At 40.3% G+C, this 20,967-nt stretch overlaps 1 protein-coding gene across 10 annotated transcripts in view; it reads left to right on the forward strand.

The window, feature by feature from the left end:
• The first annotated feature begins 5,496 nt into the window (after positions 1-5,496).
• Positions 5,497-20,967, forward strand: part of WWP1 (WW domain containing E3 ubiquitin protein ligase 1) — a 119,377-nt gene continuing 103,906 nt past the window's right edge. For 4 of the 10 annotated variants that reach the window (XM_064267883.1, XM_023545850.2, XM_023545847.2 and 1 more), the window contains exon 1: positions 8,358-20,010. The gene's annotated coding sequence lies outside the window, so the exon portion shown is untranslated. Of the gene's footprint in view, positions 5,619-5,699; positions 8,312-8,356; positions 20,011-20,967 lie in introns of those variants that run through there. The other 6 variants (XM_010588384.3, XM_023545846.2, XM_010588383.3 and 3 more) reach the window with 5 other exon arrangements.

The raw sequence follows: 20,967 nt of genomic DNA on the forward strand, positions 1-20,967 counted from the left end.
AGACCAGTCTTATCCTAATAACAAAACTAGACGAAGACATTATAAGAAAAGAAACCTACAGACCAATATCTCTCATAAGTTTAAACAAAAAAACTAGGTCCCTTAAAATCTTTTTTAAAATTAGTAAAAAGAACCCAGCAATAATAAAAAGGGTAACACATCATGACCAACTGTGATTTAGCATAGGAATGTAAGGTTGGTTGAACATTTGAAAATCAAGTTAATTCATCATACCAATAGTTTAAAAATGAAAACAATAACAACAACCAATCATCTCAATAGATAACAAACAAAAAAAAGTATTTGATAAAAATTTAAAACTCATTCATGAGAAAAACTCTCAGCAAACCAGGAAAAGAAGAGAACCTCGTCAACCTGATAAAGAGTATAAAACAAAAAACTTACAAATAATACTATTCTTAATGATAAAACACTGAATGCTTTCCCTTATTGAAGCCCCTGCAGAGGCTTACCCTGCTCCTTCACGGTTCCCTGCAGTTTCTAACTGCAACCTAGCCCACAGACCCTAATCATGGTTTGAATTTGGCACCGAAATCCCACACATGCACAAACAAAGATCTTGGCACATGCACAGGACCTGAAAAGCCATGGCCCCAAACTTGACCTTGGACTTGACCTTCGCCAGAGAGGAAGATGTTCTCCTGCACACAGCTGCAACCAAGCCTGTTTGCAAAGCAAGATGTCCTTTCCTTTGCTAAATGACTCAGCCCCTGGATTGACAAATATGGACATGAGAGGGACTGGGGTGTTGGATTTGGGGTGCCAATCCCACCCCCTAGGGACTGGAGGGCATAAAAGCTCCAAGCTCCCCCGGGGCTGGGAGCCTGTGGTCTTTTGGCTGCCAGACCTCACCTTGCTCCTTGTTTGTGCAAGCAATAAATTTCCACTTTGTTTCCCTTGCAACTGGTGGTGTGGTATCCATCTTATTTCTATCGGCTAATAAAACAGGACAAGACCAAGACAAGGATATCCTTTCTCACTATATCTGTTAAGTACTGAAGAAATACAACTCTCTTTATTAACAGAGACACAATTGTATACATGGCAACTTCTAAGAAATTGACAAAACATTACTAGAACTAATAAGTGAATTTTTTTTAGCATATAAGGCCAATATTAAAAAATCCCATGTAAGGCAGTAAAAAAAAAAAAAAATATGAGCCATGGATATGAAGCATACCCCTACCCTTTCACAAACACATGCAAAAGAGGAAACTTTTAAGGTAGGAGAGGGGAACGGACACTTAGGTTAGTGCAGGGCTTCTCAACCTCAGCACTATCGCCATTTTATACTGGATAAAACTTTGTTGCTGGAGGGTAGAGGTGGAAGGGGAGTGTCCGGTGCATTGTAGGATGCTTAGCAGCATCCCTAGCCTCTGCCCACTAGATGCCACTGGCAACCCCACCCCAGGCTATGACAATCAGTATGTTTCAAGACACTGCCAAATGTTCCCTGGAATGCAAAATTGTTCCTGTGGAGAGCCATCGGGTTAGTGTATTTATTATTTATTGCCGCATAACAAATTTAGTGGCTTAAAACAATAAACATTTTTTACCTCACAGTTTCTACACGTCTGAAATTTGAGAGCTACATAGCTGAGTAGTTCTGGTACAGGATATCTCTTGAAGTTGCAGTCAAGATGTCAGCTGGGACTGCAGTCATCTGAAGGCTTGACTGGGGCTGGAGGATCTGCTTCCAAGATGTCACACTCACAAGGAGACTCAGATCCTTGCCGGTTGTTGGCAGCAGGTCTCAGTTCCTTTCCACATAGGCCTCTTCACAGGGCTGTTTGATATGTTCTCACAACATGGCAGCTGCCTTCTCCCAGAGGGACTGATCTGAGAGTAAGAAGTCAAATGCCTTTTTATGACCTAGTCTCAGAAGGTACACAGTCACCTCTGCCATATTGTATCCATTGGGAATTGGGCTCCACTTTTTGAAGGGAAGGAGCCCTGGTGGCATAGCGGTTAAGAGCTATGGCTGTTAACCAAAAGGTCAGCAGTTCAAATCCACCAGCCCAGCCACTCCTTGGAAACCCTATGGGCCAGTTCTACTCTGTCCCATAGGGTCACCGTGAGTTGGAATCAACTCAACAGCAACCGTTTTTTTTTCCGAAGAGAAAAGTATCGACAAATTTGTGGATATATTTTAGAACTTCCACAGCTAGAAAAGAATTCTCTAACACGTTGAGGAAGACTATGAGAAAAACTATCTAGAGAAAATAAAAGATCATGCTAAAGGATTAAACTACGTAAAGGGAAAAAGCAAAATTATCAAACAAGTAGGGAAAAAAAAAATGCAGATAAATTATATGACCTTAGAATGGAAAAGGACTTGTGAAGCAAAAAATAAAGGAAGAAAATAAAAATGGAAAACACTAATAGGTTTAACTAGGATCAATATCTTCATTATATAAAGCATCCTTTTGTGAATAACCTAGTAGGAAAATGGACAATGGACCAACAATAAGATACCATATTTGCTCATAAGAAAAAATGCCATGATGACTTCAGTGCAGTGAAGAAGAACAAGCATATTCTCTCATACAGTGCTGTGGGGAAATTCATAAAAACAATTACAATGATAATAATTTATTGACTATGTGTTACACTTATATGTTACACAGCCTTAAGTAGTTTACATGTAGCAACTCATTAACTTCTTGCCATCATATGGTAGATAGCATTATACCAAATTTTTAGTTGAGGCCCAGTCAGGTTAATTAATTTGGGCAAGTCTTATAATTTATAGGTGGCAGCAGGGTTATCTTATCCATTAGGCACAATAGGCACAGTGCCTCGGGCCTGTAATACTTTCAGGGGCCCATAAAAATGTTTTATTTTCTTTCAAAATCAGAAGGGAAAAAAATAAACATTTAAGTTGAAGAAAACAGTTTAATGTATAATGTCACTATATTTGTCTTTGTACCAATGTTGTGTAAAATACAATTTTTAATACAATTTATGGAGGAAGAGGCCCACATAGGCAAAAGTGCCTACATCCCATAAAGTCAGAATGTGGCCATGGGTGGCAGAGCTCTGTTTTGATCCTAAGCCTAGCCTATTTCTGGAAGGCAACTTGCCAATATGTTTCAAAAGGACTAAAATTGTTCATACCTTTTGATTATTGTTAGGAATTTTATCAAAGGCAGTAAATAAGGATGTGGATAAAGATTTACAAAAACATATTTATTTATAATAGTGTTATTTGAAGCCACACAAACATTTGCTGATAAAAGTCTGGTTTAATATTGGGTGTCAACATAGGGGCCAGGGTTAATATTTCTACACGGAACTGAGCTGTACGGAGCGGTATGTAATCGGGGAATCTTTAAGCGAGACACAAGGGAGCAGGCAAACAGAAGGAGGCCAGTATACATTCTCAAGATGGAGACCACTACTGGGTATTTTTATGGAATTTCTAAGAGAGTTCTTGTAAGCACCTGTTTCAAGGGACTGGAGAGGAAAAAGATGAGGACAAGGTCAGACCAAACATTATGTGTTAAAGCAGGGGGATGATGGGTGTGCACACTCGAGGAATTGGAAAATGTTTGTCAGAACAGGAGGAACAGAGCTTGTGGGCAATAAAGAACTCTTGACTGTCATGTTGATCTTTGCCTTAAAAGTTCTGAAAAAGCCCATGGAAGATTTAAAGCAATGGAGTGGTAAGCTCAGAGGTCTATCTTAGAGAGGTCATTGTGGATACGGTGTGCACCAAATCCAGGTGAGAAGTCAGAGGGCAGGAATTAATGCAACCAAGGGGGAGTGTGCATGCATGACTTCATGAAGAGATATTTATTGAATCCTACAAATATTCATGGAGTGTCAGTTCTTGGTACGTAACCAAAGAAATCAAACCCATCGCCGTGAGTCAATTCTGACTCATTACAAACCCATACGACACAGAACTACTCCAAAGAGTTTCCAAGGAGTGCCTGGTGGATTCAAACTGCAGACCTCTTGGTTAGCAGTCATAGCTCTTAACCACTATGCCACCAGGGTTTGTATGTAATTCTTTTGAAAAGATTAGTTATGAGGGAAGAAGGGAGAGAACTGGAGGGTGTTTTAAGGTCAAGAAAGAATTTAAGACAGAGGAGTCTGAAACGTGATTATACTGAGGAGCTGTAGCCAATAGAGAGGGTGAGGTTAAAGACCGGTCACAGGAGGGAGGGGACCAGTGGAGAAGTTGGCTTTGGAGAGGAGCAGGGGCCCCAAATCTCTGAGACTGAAGGAAAACAAGTAAGCGTGGGTGTGGATGTAGGTAATTTGTGGAGGTCGGGTGAGGCGATTGGGCAAAAATTGTAGAATTCCATGCCTGATGGCCTTTGTTATCCTTCTGAAGTAGAAGGCCAGGTAATCTGATCAGAAATGTGGTCACCACTGACTTCTATTTGAAGGGTGACTTTCTTCTGAAAGCTCGACTGGGGTTGGAGGATCTGCTTCCAAGTGCCAACAACACTCCTGTAAACCAGCTGACTCGTTTGTACAGTGCATATAACGACAACAAAAAGTTGCTGTTGAGTAGACCCAGACTCATGGTAACCACATGTGTGTCCGAGTAGAATTATACTCCATAGGGTTTTCGATGGCTGATTTTTTGGAAGTATATCTCCAGGCGTTTCTTCTGAGGTGCCTCTGGGTGGACTGGAACCACTAACCTTTTGGCATTGGCCATTTGCACCCCCCGCTGGATAACAGAGTCTGCCTTATAGGATTGCTGTGTGGATTAATTGTGCCAACACACGTACTTGCTCCATAAGTATTGGCTTTAACGCTGGGCTGATGTGGGGGTGAGGGAGTAATGTTTTGATTACAGAACTAATAAAAATGGACTGGAGGTCTTCTGCTATGACTTATCTGTTAAAAGCAATTTACTCTTGAAACGGGTTTTGTGTCAAACATTCAGCGAGGAGTATTTATTAATAGCCTATTTTGCCGTAAAGCATTCAAGACAAGAACACCAGTGCCCCCGAGGAACTTACTTGAGGTCACGCACCCCGTTATGCTAAGCACAGTAAAGTCAAGTCAGCAGTACCCGCCGCCAGTTTGGGGAAACCTCTTCCCAAATCTCGGCGACTGCACCGCCCCTTCCACAGGTTCAGGCCCCACCCCCTTCTCCCTCTGGCAGGCCCTCCCACTAGACCGCTCCGAAGACCCGGAGGAGCGGAGTTTTCTAAAGGCATCATCGGGGCGCCCTCGCTGCGCATGCTCGCGAGAAGCCGGATTCCGGGTCCGGAGTTGGAGGCTTTGGGTGGCCGCGGCGCAGCGCGCGGTGCCGGGGCCGGCGGGGAGGCGCGCGCTCGGAGCGCGGCGCCGGTGACGCGGGCACGCGGCGCGCTCCCGAGGAGGGAGGTGTGGGGTCGCCTGGGGGTGGCGCGTGGCCGGGGTGGGGTGGGGGGAGGGTCGGGTGTCGGCGAGAGCGGCGTGCGGGTTCCGAGAGGCTGCAGGCGGCCTGGGCTGCCAGGGCCGACGCCTGGGTGGCTGTCGCCGCCGCGTCTACTGCGAGATGGCGATCTTGGGCGCGGAGGGGTGAGGGCGCCCGCCGCAGGAGGAGGCGCCGCTGCCGTGGCCGCCGGGAGCCGACGGCTTCGCGCCGGGTAAGGACGCCGCGAGGCGGGGGGCGGGCGGCGCGGCTGCGGGCCCCGAGCCTTAGCTGCGGTCCCGGAGCCCGGAGCCGCCAGTGCCCGGGCGGGAAGCTCGAAAGGCGGTCGGGTGCCGGTCCGCGCCGTCCTGGCCGCCTTCTCCAGCCCGGGGACCGGGAGTTTGCTGGGGTGGGGTCACGGGTCTTGCCCCGAGTTGTAGGGGCAGAGGCAGAGGCCTGTGCTGGCTGATATTGGAGCGGAGCGAGGTGTTTCCGTGACCCTGCAGCCGCAGTTCTCAGGCTCCACTTCACCTTCTTTCTACCTTCTCTTCCTTTCCTTAACACCTCCCCTCTGAACACAAATATGTGGACTTTTGCCCGTTCGCCGACTTTCACCGCAATTCAGCCGTTTCAAAACCAGGACTCCAACCTTAGAACGTCTTTTTCTGACATGTTCTTAAGACTCCGGTTCTTCACTGGCTCTGCACCTCCCCCCAACACAACCCCCACCTCCACCTTTGTGACCTGGCAGGTCCCAGTGACCTTGCAGTTTTTACAGTCCTTATCTGTGATTTGGACCCTCTCCTTTCATTCTTATCTTTTTATTTTGTAGTTTGCCCATTGCTTTTACAACCTTTAAATTAGCAGTGTGTGAACAGTGCTTTCTTTACTCCATCGATTTGGAGTTGAGCTTCCTTTGCTCCAGTAATAATATGACGCCTTCATTGCCAAAGAAAATAAGTATTATTTTGCAGTTTTTACTTCTGGATAGAATATTTTTCCAATGGCTTGATTGGGTTTCTGCTTCTCTTTGAGAAGTCTAACCTTTTTTGTGTAGGTCAGTGTGCAAAAAGATTTGAGTGTCTGCTTGAAAATGCTGTTGGTAATAGTTGTGGACAAGAAAATATCCAAAGTTATCTTTTTTTATTCCTTTTGTGTTTTTGCCTTGAATACCTGGTTTACAGTTGTCTGCAAGAGTTCACTTATGTATAAACCCGCTTTACCACTCACTAAGGCCCTACGTGTATTATACAAGCAAGGTGCACCATGTATTGCACCTTTTAAAAAAGAATTCATTTATGTGATTTGTCTTTAGCCATAAAGTAGTAACCTAGCAGTGACTGGAAATGCTCATTTTTTTATAAATAGTTAATATTTTTTAAACTAAAAACTTAATAGCTAAGTGTTGAGAGCTACACAAAATTCTTTGGGACGTAGTTTATTAACATTTTCAGATAGTTCTTCCCTTAAAATGCATAACTGCCTATAAGACCTATGACCCCACAGTTTTGAAAAGCAGTAGCTAGTTACATTTTTTGGAAGCCTAGCATGATAACCAAAAGCAAACCCATTGCCATCCTATAAATTCCGACTCATAGTGACCCTGGAGGGCAGAGTAGGTGTCCAAGGCTGTAAATCTTTAGGGAAGCCGACTGGCATGTCTTTGTCCCACACAGTGGTTTGGTGGGTTCAAACCGCAGAGCTTTTGCTTAGCAGATGAGTACTTAACCACCATACCACCAGGGCTCCTCTGGCATGATAGAGGATGTCACAGATAAGGTTTTTACCTTCAAAGAGATCATAATCTTTGCTCTTTACCCCATGCTGGCTGGAATTTCTTTTACTTTCTTGCACAATTATTAAGCATCTACTGCATGACCGCCAACCTTTTGGCTAGTAGTCAAATGCTTAGCCATTTATGCTAGCCAGGGACCTTTTGTACAGGAATAGAGGGTGATAAAGCTTGAAGTAAAAATTTGGGCTAGCTTATGGGTTGTTTTTAATGTGACCTTGAATTTAGTAGGTGGTTAAGGTTTCACAGGTGATGTTTAAGTTGGGTGTGAAATGATTAAAGCTCTGTTTTAGTGGTACTAATCTGGCCACAGTGTGAATTGGACTAGGGAGAGCCTGGAGGTAGAAAGACCTCTCGATTGCTGTGGTCATAGCTAGCAAAAGTTTTGCACTTTGCCAGTAATGGGAATGGAAAGGAGGAAGGGTGTAGAACAGACAGAACTTGATGATGAGAAAAAAAATGAAGAAAGTAAAATGTTAAACTAAGATTCTGACCCAGGTTAGTTGGGAGAGTGGTGGTATCATTTTGAGCATATCCATGTAAGCTTTTACCTTTTTTTAAGCAGCATATGTTTGTAATTTTATGTCAGTAGTTTACTGACCTTTTTGGAATAACTGACCTTTTGTGAAACTAAAGAAATCTGCTGGACTGGAATATCCCTATTTGTACCTGCACTTTGTGGATATAATTTCAGAGGAGTCCGTGAACCTAGTGAAGCTCATCCATGGAACCCATTGGACAGGGTTGGGTGGAGGTCAGCTCTCAGAATTAACCTGGAATCTTTTTACAATGGTAGAACTCAGCTTCCCCCATCCTGGCAAGAACCTCTACAGCAGAGAGGATTGCTTAGAGACTTATCTCCTCACACTTGTGATGGGGTTTACAGTTTACATAGAATTTTGACTCACTTACTTCTTTTATATTACAGAACAAACTAGCCCAAGAAGCTAAATGATCTACCTTAAGTATTTCAATTACCAAGTGGGCAAAGTGGCATCACGAGTCACTTGACAATGATGATTTTCTTTCTTGTATGAAGAGAATGCGACTGATTGACCATCGGTTGGATATGGTTGAATCTGGGAGGTTTCTTCTAGTTTTTAACATTTTTGTGATTCTTGGATCTTAGGTTTTCGGTAAGAGCATCTGTACCCTTATTAAATGCCCTCCCGCCCCCACACCCTCCCCACTCCCACAGGATTAAGTAGCTAAGTCTTCCTAGCATGGTTAAAGCATAATTTGATTAGTAAACAGTTGATTTTTATGCACCTATAACATTTTCTCCCTGGTAGTAGGGAACCAAGGAGTCCCTAGGTGACACAGCAGTTAAGTGCGTGGCTACTAACCGAAGGGTTGGAGGTTCAAACCTCTCCAGAGGCACCTTGGAAGGCTTGGTGATCTGCTTCCAAAAGGTCACAGCCATGAAAACCCTATGGAGCACAGTTCTACTATGAAGCACATAGGGTCACCATGAGTCAGAATCTACTGTATGGCTGCTGGTTACTGATTTTAGTAGGGAACCAGACCAAATTATTATTCGATGTCTTCTGTAGCCCTAGAAACTTTGATTCCTTAATTAATAGAAAGATTGTTGTCTTTTTTACTCTTTCTATAAAAATATGACATATTTGTAACAAGCAGCAGAAAAACCAGTAAATTCCTCTTTGTGGTAGTATCCAAGGAACTAGTTACTAATACTTAATGGAGGAAAAATGTCCAAGAAAAAGCACATATATGGATGAATTTTACTTTTTTGCTGGCGTTAAGAAAAATATTGTACCTTAGTATAGCATTTTGCATTTTTTTTACAATGTTGTATATATTTTATCATTTGATTCTCATGATAACTAAGCAGTAGGTAGGTCAGTTGCTTTTTAGATGAGCACACTAAGGCTCAAACAAGTTAAAAAATTAAATCTCCAAGGTACGTGGTTAGTAAGTGGCAGAACTAGAACTAAAACCCAAGTATTTTTATTCCTAGCTTGGTGTTCTTTTTCCACTAAACTACTGACTCATCATTTACAAGGGAAACTTAATTGAGGGTTATATGTAAAGAAATTTAAATTTACCTGTTTGAATCTGTGTTAGACAGTTGTACTGTGTAGAGCTGAATTTGTAATTTTTTCTCCTTTGTGTTAAAATGGTAACCTCGTTGTAGTGGTTGTTGGTAGGTAATTTTGACATTTATCGTTCTAACAAGGAAAAGCAAAAGTCGATTTCTCGTCTAGGTAAGTACATAGGTGAAATGCAGATACTAATTTCTCTTTGAAAATCTGTCCATTTTAATTCTACTGCTTTTATTGATGCAGTTTACTTACCTTTTATCAAAGTCTACTAAATGAATAATTTCTTTTATAAGGATCGGCACAAAGCTTGTTCCGATGAGGCAGAGATTAAAGAGGTCCCAAATATCCAACTTTTCCAAATTCTGTTCTACTCCATCATCTCTAACATCAACTATCCCTCACCTCCCAGTACTCTCCCACCCATCTTTAGGTTCCATAATTTGTTGCAGTGTCTCACAGAACTCATGAACCATATCAAGGAAATGGGTCACGTGATTGTGGAGGATAGCAAGTCCCAAATCCATTGGCCAGGCATAGGCTTCTCCTGACTCATGTGGCTGCAGGTACCAATGAACCCAAGTTGGCAAGCCAGATGACAGATTACTGGCCCACAGAGCCGTGGAAGCTGTTGAATCAGGTCAGACAGTAGGCTGCTGGCCCACAAGGCTGTGGAATTTGGTGAATTCCAGAAGTGGCAGGTCGAGGGCTGGCCACTGGCTCAAGTCCCAAGAACAGAAGTCAGACAGTGACAAGCTGCGTGCCGGATCCAAATGCAGAGTCCTTCTGGAAGGTCCACATATATACATTGCATGGAGGCCACACCCCAGGGAAGGGCAGAACTTGAGTAAGGGTGGGGTTTGAGCCACACCTTCCTGCAAGGCCATGACTCAAGATACACCCTATGCTAATCCTGCCCAGTTAATATATAGGGGTTAGGATTTATAATACACAGGAGGTGGAGAATTAGGATAATTACATCAGATCACAAAATGGAGGACAGCCACACAATACTGGGAATCATGGCCTAGCAAGCTTACACACACCACCACCCACCACACCTCATTAGGGTTCCCACACACCACCACCCACCACACCTCATTAGGGTTCCCACACACCACCACCCACCACACCTCATTAGGGTTCCCACACACCACCACCCACCACACTTCATTAGGGTTCCGTGTACTTTAGTTGCATGGCCCCACCCAATCATTGTGTGGGAGTTGCAGAGACTGTGGCTTAGAAGGGCCATATTAAGTGATTCACTATACCGCATCTACATATGAAATTTTGTATTTATGAAGCATATAAATCAGGATCTGATCTCTGAAAGTAACTATCATAATATTTCATAATTTTTACCATTACATAAAAAGGTTTACCATTTAAGAGAGATTACTATTAAGAAGCTCTTCTTAGTACATATTTCAAATTTACATGTTTGAGCAACTTTTTAAGGAATATATTATGTAAAAGCACATGTTGGGCAGTTTCTAAGTTATAAGGAAGACTAGCATTTGTTTTATTTAGTGTTGACATTTGTTAAACTTGTTATTCATTCACGAAACATACTACCTGCCAGACATTGTGTTAGGTACTCAGGATACAGTGTTGCAATGACAAACATGAGGCCTGTCCTCTTGGAACTTGGAGTTTAGTAGAATCACTAACATAAAAAAAAAACACAAAAGGGCATAGTTTTATTATTTTTCGTGTGTGTGTGCTTTAGATGAAAGTTTACAGTTCTAATTAATTTCTCATACAAAAGTTTATACATACACTGATTTGTGACATTAGTTGCAATCCCCACAAGGTGACAGCACACTCCCCCTTCCTACCTGGGTTCCCTGTGTCCATTCCACCAGCTCCTGACCGTTCCTGCCTTCTCATCCTGCCTCCAAACAGGAGCCACCCATTTGGTCTCGTGTATCTAATTGAGCTAAGAAGCACATTCCTCATGTGTATTATTTTTTGTTTTATAGTCCTGTCTAATCTTTGAAGGTAGGCTTCAGGAATAGTTTCATTTCTGCATTAACAGTGCGTCTGAGGGCCATAGTTTTGGGGTGGAAGGGGCATAGATTTTTAATTCTATCTTCTGAGGTTGTATAGAAGTTAGGGAGTATAAATAACTATGCCCTTCTTTTTGTCTTAGTTTTGGACAGATTATGCACAAACTCAGGTTACCAGATGAGCATTGTTTTGGTTATCCATTGCTGTGTAACAAACAACCCTAAGACCAAGTGACTTAAAACAACAGCCATTTTATTTGCTGACAGTTTTGCTGTCCATGGCTGGGCTCAGTTGGACAGTTCTGCTGATTTTGTTGGTGGTCACGTGAATCAGCTGACAGCTAGTCTTCCCTTCCTCCCTCCCTCCCAGCCTTCTTCCTTCTCCCCTTAGCCTTTTCTTTCTTCCTCTCATCTTCCTTTCTTCCCATGTAGTCTTAGGGCCTCTTCCTCTTCCTAAGTGGCCTTTCCAGCAGGGTTGCCAGCCTTACGTGGTGGCTAGGGGCTGGCGAGAGTTCAAAAGCAGGAGCAGCATATTCAGGCCTAGGCTTGGAATCATCACGGTGTCATTTCTGCCACGTACTGTTGGTTAAAGCAAGTCACAGGTCTAGCCCAGAGTCCAGGGCCGGAACTGCAGGAGGGTGTGAGTCCTGGGAGGTGAAATTAATTTGGGACCAGAAATGTGACAGATTACTACAAATATTCAAGTATAACATCAACCATATTACAGCAAAATGTAGGGCTTCTGGAAAATTGTTATGGAAGGTAAGGCTTAAGCTGCCTATTAACTTTCCCCAAATCTAGACTTTGGGTTTGGGCCTTGCAGAGTGAAAGCTGAGTCTGAAGTGCAAATGATAGCACACTCGATTTACTATGAAAAGGTTTGAAATAGATGCCACCATCCTTGGGTAGAAAAGGAGAACAGAACTGGGGCCTCTGGGCTTTGATCCAGGTGCTGCCGTAAAGGGGCAGGATTGACTTAGCTTCACTTGAGGGCAGGGCAGAATCCAAGTGCCCAGGCCCCTCGGAAGCAGTGATTTACCTGGTTTCCTGAATTGGATTAGACAAAGCAAAGGGAGTGCTCTCTGGAGACTGGAATGGAATTCTCTCTTTACGGAAATGTAAGAAGTAGGTAAATGGCCACTATTTCCAAGAATAGGTAGGTTCATTGATTGCTAGCTGGGTTTTCCCCACTTGATTTTAGCCTCAGCAGTGTCTTTTTCTTTTCTTTTTCTTTTTTTTAACTTCAAGTTATCTACCAAATAATGCCATGGCTAACTATAGAGTAAAGAAAATAAGTGTTCAGTTTTTATTACATTATAGCGTCTGAGTGTAATACATGAACCATTTCATTTCACTTAAAGAATTTAGATTATTAATGTATAGTTTTGGAGCATTTTTGAAGCATTACCTATACACTCAAAAACAGATCCTTGCAAATTTCTGGAAGTAGTGTACCCACTGCTCACTTACCGACTTGATGAGGTTCCAAAGACCAGGTTGTTATGTAAAAATCAGCATTGTGCGGAAATGTAGGATGACTACAGTGTTCTATCAAATTGCACCTCAGCATTCATTGCTTCCAAATGTATGTCGTTAATGCACAAAACAGTTGGATAGCAGCATTTTTACTGATGTCATAAATGGAGAATGTCAGATAACAAGATAGTCGGTAAGTGAGGAGTAAGTGTATATCGACTGTTGTGGGGAGGAGTTTGGTGATTAAATATATCAAGTAACATGATTTCTAGAAATAGGAAAGGCTAGGGTGCAAAGAAGGGGACGGATAGAATTATGTTAAAGTAGTTGTTGATGGCTGTCCTCCCTGCCCTAAATTACTTGAGTAGTTTTAAAATATACTAGCATTAACAGAACTGTAGGCATGATAGCCCCTTTTACTTAACTAAGAAAAACCAGTTCTTTTGATAGCTGAGTAATATACCCATCATTATGATTAAACAGGATGGGTGGAAGGAAACTGTTGAGTCTTGACTTGAAGTAGTATACTGTGGCCGTGTATTGGCCCCAACTTGCCAAAATGTACTACTCTTTCTTTGTGTGGGATGGGGAGGAGAATTAACTAAATGAACTAGCTCTGTTTAAATTATGATGTTCTAACAAAATTAGATCACCCCACTCTTAAAGTTTAAGAACAAAATCATTCTGGCACATGAACTAAGAGCCTTAGCTTTAAAGTCAGTCAGTGCTGCTTCAGTCTCCTCTTTTGTAAAATGTAAAGAATATCTTCTTCCCTGGGTTTTTTTAAGGATCGATTGAAATAATGTTTATAAAAGAGAAATCGTGGTGCCTGAAACATAACAGCCCTTAAGTTGTTTTTATTGTTCTTAATTCACTATTATTAAGTTGAAAATTCAAACAAGTAGCCCGCTTTGCTCTGGGCCACTCATTTCTCAAAAACAACTGTAGCTTAGTTTTGGCACTGCAGACCTGCATATCAAATCTCATCTCTCAACTTAATAAACAAGCTGTTAAAAGGTGAACAATGAATCTGGGAAAGATACTGACTGAACATGGCTGGCAGTACATCAGCTGATGATGGTTTGGCTGTGCAACCTGGGAATGAGAAATGGTTAACAACCATCATTAGATGAAATACAGTATAGACCCATGTTTGTCAAAGTCATAGTCATCTGGGATATTTGTTAAACATGTAGGTTCTTGAGTACCTTTGTAGATCTATGGTTTTGGGATCCTTGAGAGTGGAGCTCCAGAATCTTCATTCTTAACAGATACCTCAGATGATTTTCTTCGAGAGCTGTTGGTAGAAACTGAATCAGTAATTTGGGGTTCTAGTGTTCTCTACTTGAGACCGTTTTTTAGCTACAGTGTTCATCAAGTTACCTACTACAAAGAGCTTAACAGCTGAACCTTCCAGATGTCTAGGGAGGCTTAAGGTAATTGCCAAGGACTTGACCCAAATAAACCATAGAAACCTGATACAGGTGATTTCAGTGAGAAGTAAATGAGAGAAGTGACCCCGAAAGAGGCATCCATTAGGCTTTCTTGTTGAAAAAAATTTCTCCATGCTTTTACAAAAGAAAAAATATTCTTTTCGGTGAAAACATTTCTTTTTTTAAAAAAATCCCTGCTGAAAGAGTTGTTAGGCATTATGATTATCAGATAATCTGGTTGTGTATTAGCTAAGATGAACCTCTCAGAAATAAGGATTTTGATTAGACTCTGTCTAATTTGGAACTTTAGTTTTTTTGGTAGAAAGTAGATTGACAGGGGGACTCAAATGTCTCGTGGGAGAATAACCATTGCTTAGCTTAAGGGCCTTGACTTGCGAATAAAGCCATGCAAAAAGATTTAAAAGCAACCTAAAAAAACTTCAAGCTTGTTTTCTCTAACTTTTGCTTAGGGCAATAATGATGACAGCCTGTGCCTTTGTCACTAAAAACCTCTTTGGTCCTGTGGCCAACAGGATCCAAAAACCTAATCATATCTGTCATTGAGATAGCAGATATTTTTAAATTAGGGCTACCTCTAGAAAAACCTGAAAACATGGTTGCGATAAGCATAGGTTACTGTGTTAGTATTTTTTGTGGTTTTAAAAAAAGTCAAACCTATGATTCTTTCTATATTTGAATAAAAAGGATTAGTTATTTCTGTTAGAGATTTTGTGTGTGTGTGTGTTTTCACGGTCTTTGTGAGCCCACTCTTGGCCAGGGGTGGGGGGCAACAATAAACATCTCTTTTTAAGCTGTGAAACATGGTGTTGCTGTTTATATGTGAATACCCAAAATGGAAAGTATATGATGTACTCAGAAATTTCATTTTTCTGGGTTAAATGTTTTGGTAATTATAACTTGTTTTAAAACTTTGCGGTTTAGTTTGCCTTTTAAGAGTTGGTTGCCTTTAAGTATGACAAACCTGGATTTCAGTTCTGATACTCACTTATTGGCTGAGTAACACTGATCAAGTAACCTTTAATTTAAGCCTCAGTTTCGTCATATTAAAAGTGGAAATAATATTTAATTCATAGATTTATTGTGTGGATTAAACCTAGCGTTTAGTATTCGGCGGAGTCCTGGTCACACAGTAGTTAAGAGCTTAGCTGCTAGCCAGAAAGTTGGCAGTTCGAACCCACTAGCTGCTCCTTGGAAACCTTGTGGGGCAGTTAGTTCTACTCTATCTTGTAGGGTTGCTATGAATGGGAATTGACTTGACAGGAATGGGTTTTGGTTTTTTGTTTTTTTTTTAGTATTCAGTAGTTATTCTTACATCCGTTGTCATTGACATCATGTGAGTTTAAGAATTAAAAAAAATTTTTTTTAATTTTAGGAAGATAATTACTACATATACTGTGCTGCATAAAACCCCAGTGAAGTCTAGGGCAGTGCCCTGTAATTTCTTTAGAAAAATGTTTAATATTAATAAGTAAATAGCCATACATCGGGTCAGATTTTGCTGCCACGTAAGTTCAGGTCAGTTCAGTTTTTGCTGCCAAATGAATTACAAAGCAACTGAGTGTTCATAACTTTTTGAATTTTGGGATTTGTGGATAAAAGGTTGTGTCCCTGTATTTTAAATTTGAGAAGGATCACATTATCCTAGAAATAGATTTTTAGCCATTTAATTGATTCTCTCATTTTAGGAAGTGTTGCTGTGAACTTGGGTTTTTATATATTCCTCTAAGAGTGAGGAATAGCTGACAAGTTTCTACTTTGCAACATCCTCTAAAATTCTTTAGTAAGAATATATGTAAATAGTAAATTAACATTGTGCCTGCTGTTTGAATAGCTTTAAAATAATAGCTTGAAAGTGTGTATTTATAACAAAAATTTTAGCAGTACTATATATCGAGTGCTTAAATGTCATTTTCATCAGATCCTTGCTGCAGGGGGGTTGCTGTGTACCATTTTGCACCATGGCCATGTGACACAAATGCGCGTGCCCTCTGTTTTGCTGTGGAAGTTTGGTGGAACGATACTGTCGTTTCTGTGTCTCGGAGTAACAGGGAGTGTGGCTGCAAGTGGGTTTTTTTGTGTGAGGGAGGGTTAGGAATTGACCACTTACTGGGCACCATCTATAGTCCAGATTCTAGAAACAGTGCTAGTTTCCTAGATTTAATGTTAACCCTTTTCCGCCCCCCCGCCCCACAAAACTGCTGTACAGTATGTTCAGTCATTTTATAGATGGAAAACTGAGCCTCAGGTTAAATACACAGAAATAGTAGATTTGAAGCGTGGACATAAGCCTGACTCTAAAACTGTTCTCTATATTACATTACCCCATACACCCTCCTCAAACTAGAAATTGGCACTTTGGAATTAAAGAGCTAGCAAATCTTCATGGCTACTTTAAATGTTGGTAAGTTAGAATCCTCACTGTAGTTAGAAACAATCAGAAAATGTTTTGGGTGAACATAACTTTGAATCAAGATATTCTAGTGACCAGTGCCATATAGAACAGCACTAGCCTCGTCAGCAGGCCTGACAGGAGTTTTGTGTCACTGAGTTGCTTAAGTATACTATTACAGTAACTCACTTTGAATCAAGAAAGTAACTATGAAAATGTTTGTGTCATTTGAAAATATGGGATTATAAATCATATAATTACATGAAATATGATCTTCAGAAAGTAAGAATGTTATGTTGCTCCTGAATGTTTTTTTCCCAGAACACATGGAAATGATTTATTAAACGTGGTCCCCAACAGCTTACCTCCTTCATTGTTAATGTTCTTACGCATTTACATGTTCATCTTTTTAAAATTGTTTTTTCTTGCTCAACTTTGAAGACAAGCATTGTCGAGGACAAGCATTGTCAATGACTAGCTTAAAAGTTCCACAAAACTGCTTGGCTGTGAAGTTACTTAAGCTAGCTTTAAAAAGAGAATTGTGATGTCAGATTGATTTCGCAAACTCTCAATTTAAGGTATGGGTTTAGCTCAGCATATCTTGTTTTATATTCTGTTTTTGCAGCTCAGGTGTAGTAAAAAAAACCGAAAAAACATTGGCTTTGAGCCCCAGAGATTTGGGTTCAAATATGCTTTTTACTAGTTTTGTGGCCCTAGTCAATTTAATTAAATTCCTGGAACCTAATTTTCTTCATCTGTTAATAGGAATAATAATGGTGACTCTGAAGGGTAACCGATAAAATCAGAGTTAATTTTTTTACTAAGTGACAAACACATAATGTTGTTAGTTGATACCAGGTTGGCCCTGACTCATGGTGACCATATATATAACGGAACGAAACAATGGCCAGTCCTGCGCCATTTTCATGATCTTTGATATTTTTAAGCTCATTGTTGTGGTTGTTGTGTCAGTCTGTCTCATTGAGTGTTTCTCTCGTTTTCACTTACCCTCTACCAAACATGTTATGGTCACTGTTATTCTTACTGTTTTAGAGTCAGAGACTTGGTTCAGATTCCAGGTTTAAGACTCTCCTGCATCTGGCATTGCTTGGATATCCCACGAAAGTGCAGGAGGTCCTGCCCGGATGCTTACGCTCTATCACCTTACCCTTCTGCCTAATGAATATTTATTTACACACAGCCCTTTTTATATTGATGTAAGTATTCATATAAATACATGACTATGAAATCATCTTAAGTTGATTCTGTAAATTTGGGACCCAGGTTTTAAGATGCATATTGTTATTTGAATTATGTTTTTTTAATTGACGTTATATAGCACAGAGATGGGAAATCTGTTTTCTAACTGCATTCACTAAGGCATGGAGAAAATGACCAAACACATACATTTTTTGTTTTAAAAGTTTTGGTATTTTCCCATTGTAAGCATGGTATTCCATTTCTAAAGAAATTGAGAGATTAGAAAGAAAAGAAAGTAATTCGTTCTCATGTCTGGTAACATTTTGGCATAGTTTTGTTGACTTAAATAAATTTTGGTATCAGTTCTTTTAAAAGAAACATAGGAATCATCTTAAATTAAGAACATGAAAAATACAGTTAGTCAGTATATGATAAGTAAACTTATGCTTCAGGTTTTTTTATGACCTGGTGGCGTAGCAGTTAGGAGCTGCGGCTGCTAACCAAAAGGTTGGCAGTTCGAATCCACCAGGCGCTCCTTGGAAACCCTGTGTGGCGGTTTTACTCTGTCCTGTGGGGTCGCTATTAGTCGGAATTGACTTGATGGCAGCTGGATTGGTTTTGGTTTTGAAATTTTGATGTAATACAGCAGGGAGAGAAGGAAAGGTCAGTGTGATAAAAAACAGAGTAATGGTGCCTAAGTCTTGTTTTTGTTTGTTTTGTTTGTAAGGATCATAGCTGTTTAGCTTAAAAATTAGAATAGTTGTTGTTAAATTTGATGAAGGTATTCTTTCTCATTAATGTTTTCTAGTAAACAAAGTATAAACCTATTTTGATATCTTAGTCTTACAGTTGAGGAAAACTTAATGTTTTGGAAAGAAGTTGGCATAAGAGATTTAATTTTTAAAATAAAAGATTCATTGTATGGAGCAACATCACCATCTTGTGGCCTTCTAGAATATTGTCGTCAAAGTTATATTTTCACTACGCTAGTGTAAATTATAGGGTCGTCATGAGTTGGAATCGACTCAATGGCAACGGGTTCAGTTTTGTTTTTTTTTTAAGCGTAAATTAAATTGTTCTCTGATATTGGCCAAGGTCTGTGTCAGGTTTGCAATTGTCAGTTTTTACTGTAAATGGAACAGGAAGGCAAAAATACGAAATGATTTGTACATTAGGATTGCAACTTTGTAAAAAGGTATGTTTGAGGAAAATAATGGTGTAAAAATGAAAGTAGTTGGAGTTGAGGTAGCAAATTATTCTGGATGATTACTTGCTATTGTTTCCTGTTTTCATGAAATATGAAGCCTTTCAGTTAAGTAATTCTGAACTAAGTAATTTATGGATGTGTTCTGTGGTCCATCTCATTTAATAAAATAACTAAAGCGAAGAGAACTTTAGATGTCTTGTCTCACTCAGGTATTTAATGGAACTGTTTGTGATCTAGAGCAGTGCTTTCTAAACTGGAGACTTGGAGGAATATTTTTGCATGCATTTTTATACTTTTTCATTTTGATGATAATTTTAAAGGGGAAAAAAAAAAAAACAAGCATTATAGGAGTATGGTGGTTCATTTGGAAGAACACCTAAAAACTAAGGCAAGGTTTCAGAGCCTAAGCTTACTTAGTTGTTTTTAAGATTCAGTTGGCAGTAAATAGCCTTCGTTAGTAAATGTGTATCAAGCACCTCCTGTTTGTTACGCGGAGTCCCTGGGTGGTGTAAACAATTAGTGTACTTGGCTACTAATTAGAAGGTTAACAGTTCAAGTCCACCCTAAGGTGCTGCGGAAGAAGGGTCTGGCGATTTACTTCTGAAAAACCAGTCATTGAAAATCCTGTTGCGCACAGTTCTGCTCTGACACACACGTGGCGTCACCATGAGTCGCAATCACCTGGGCAGCGACTGTTTTCTGTTGTGGCGCCAGGCTTCCAGCTAAGTGCGGTGCGCACGGTGGTGAGGATTTTTCCCGGCCTCTTAGAGTTTATGAGAAAAGTGAAGCTGTTTTGATGAACACCAAAGTTTAAAATCAGGGATTCTGGATAAAAATAGCTATAACTTACTATTTATTTACTGTGTGCCAGACAGCATGTAAAGTGGTTTTGGTACCCGTTTTCGGCCTCATCATTCAGTTTACATTGAAATTTTCCTTTGATTTACCAGGAGCATTGTATATGCACATAAAGAAGCTTTTGTGGAAGCCTTGAAACATCTCTGTGGAACAGGAGGTTTCCTTATATTGTGAAGGTAATCCAGTAGGTTATTATAGCATTGTTTCTGTAGGGAAATTTGTTCTGTGTTCTGAGCAGCCATCTTTTCCTCAAACTTTCAGAGCCTGATTGATGTACAATTTGGGGTTAGCATACTACTAAGTTACTAGCATATTCCTTGGATACTGGGAAGTAGACAGATTTAATGAACATTTCTCTGGTTTATATACTTTTGCCCCCTTTGAGTATTTTGATTAATAAGTCAAACTAGCATTTACTTTTGTATTGAACATTTATTTTGGCCTTCGGAGATGAATTGTATCGGTGAGGTGGACATAGAATTGCACTTAGAGCTCAGAACTAGGTCAAAACTGAAAGAGGGCATAGGTGGTTTATAACCCCACCTGTATAGAATTTTCTTTATAATATTTTAATTTAAAGTTTCAAATCTTTATAGTACATTTTTAAATTGTGAATCTTCTCAGCATACACTTACTGAGTGTTTAGTAAGGGCCAGACACTGAGCTAGCACCTGCAATCACAGAAATGAGTAATAATAAGGAAATTTACAGTATAATGGAGGAAGATAGAGAAATAAACAATTACAGTGCTATGAAGATTCTTAGCAACTAGTCTAAAATTAGAGATAACGACAATTGAATTGACTCTTGAAGAATGAGTAGAATTTAGATACGTGAAAGGTGAGAATAACATGTAGCAAACCATTGGTACCCAGATCTGTGAGTGAGCAATACCTACAGCCCCCAGCATAGTCTCCAGGTGATTCTGATACACAACCAGGTTGGAGAAGACTGGCAATGGATTACAAGTATGTGTGAAGAGTGAGCTTTGGATAAAGAGCTTTTCTAGAGAATCCAATCATCTTAGTTTTTCTCTAGCTGAATTTTATTTAATGGAAGTGGGAGAGAGTGTATATACCTAATGCGTTTGAGTGACTGGAAGTAGTTTCATAGTAGCTGGAGTGTGCCCTTTT

This window comes from Loxodonta africana, chromosome 14 (genome assembly GCF_030014295.1).
Source record: "Loxodonta africana isolate mLoxAfr1 chromosome 14, mLoxAfr1.hap2, whole genome shotgun sequence".
Taxonomy (NCBI): domain Eukaryota; kingdom Metazoa; phylum Chordata; class Mammalia; order Proboscidea; family Elephantidae; genus Loxodonta; species Loxodonta africana.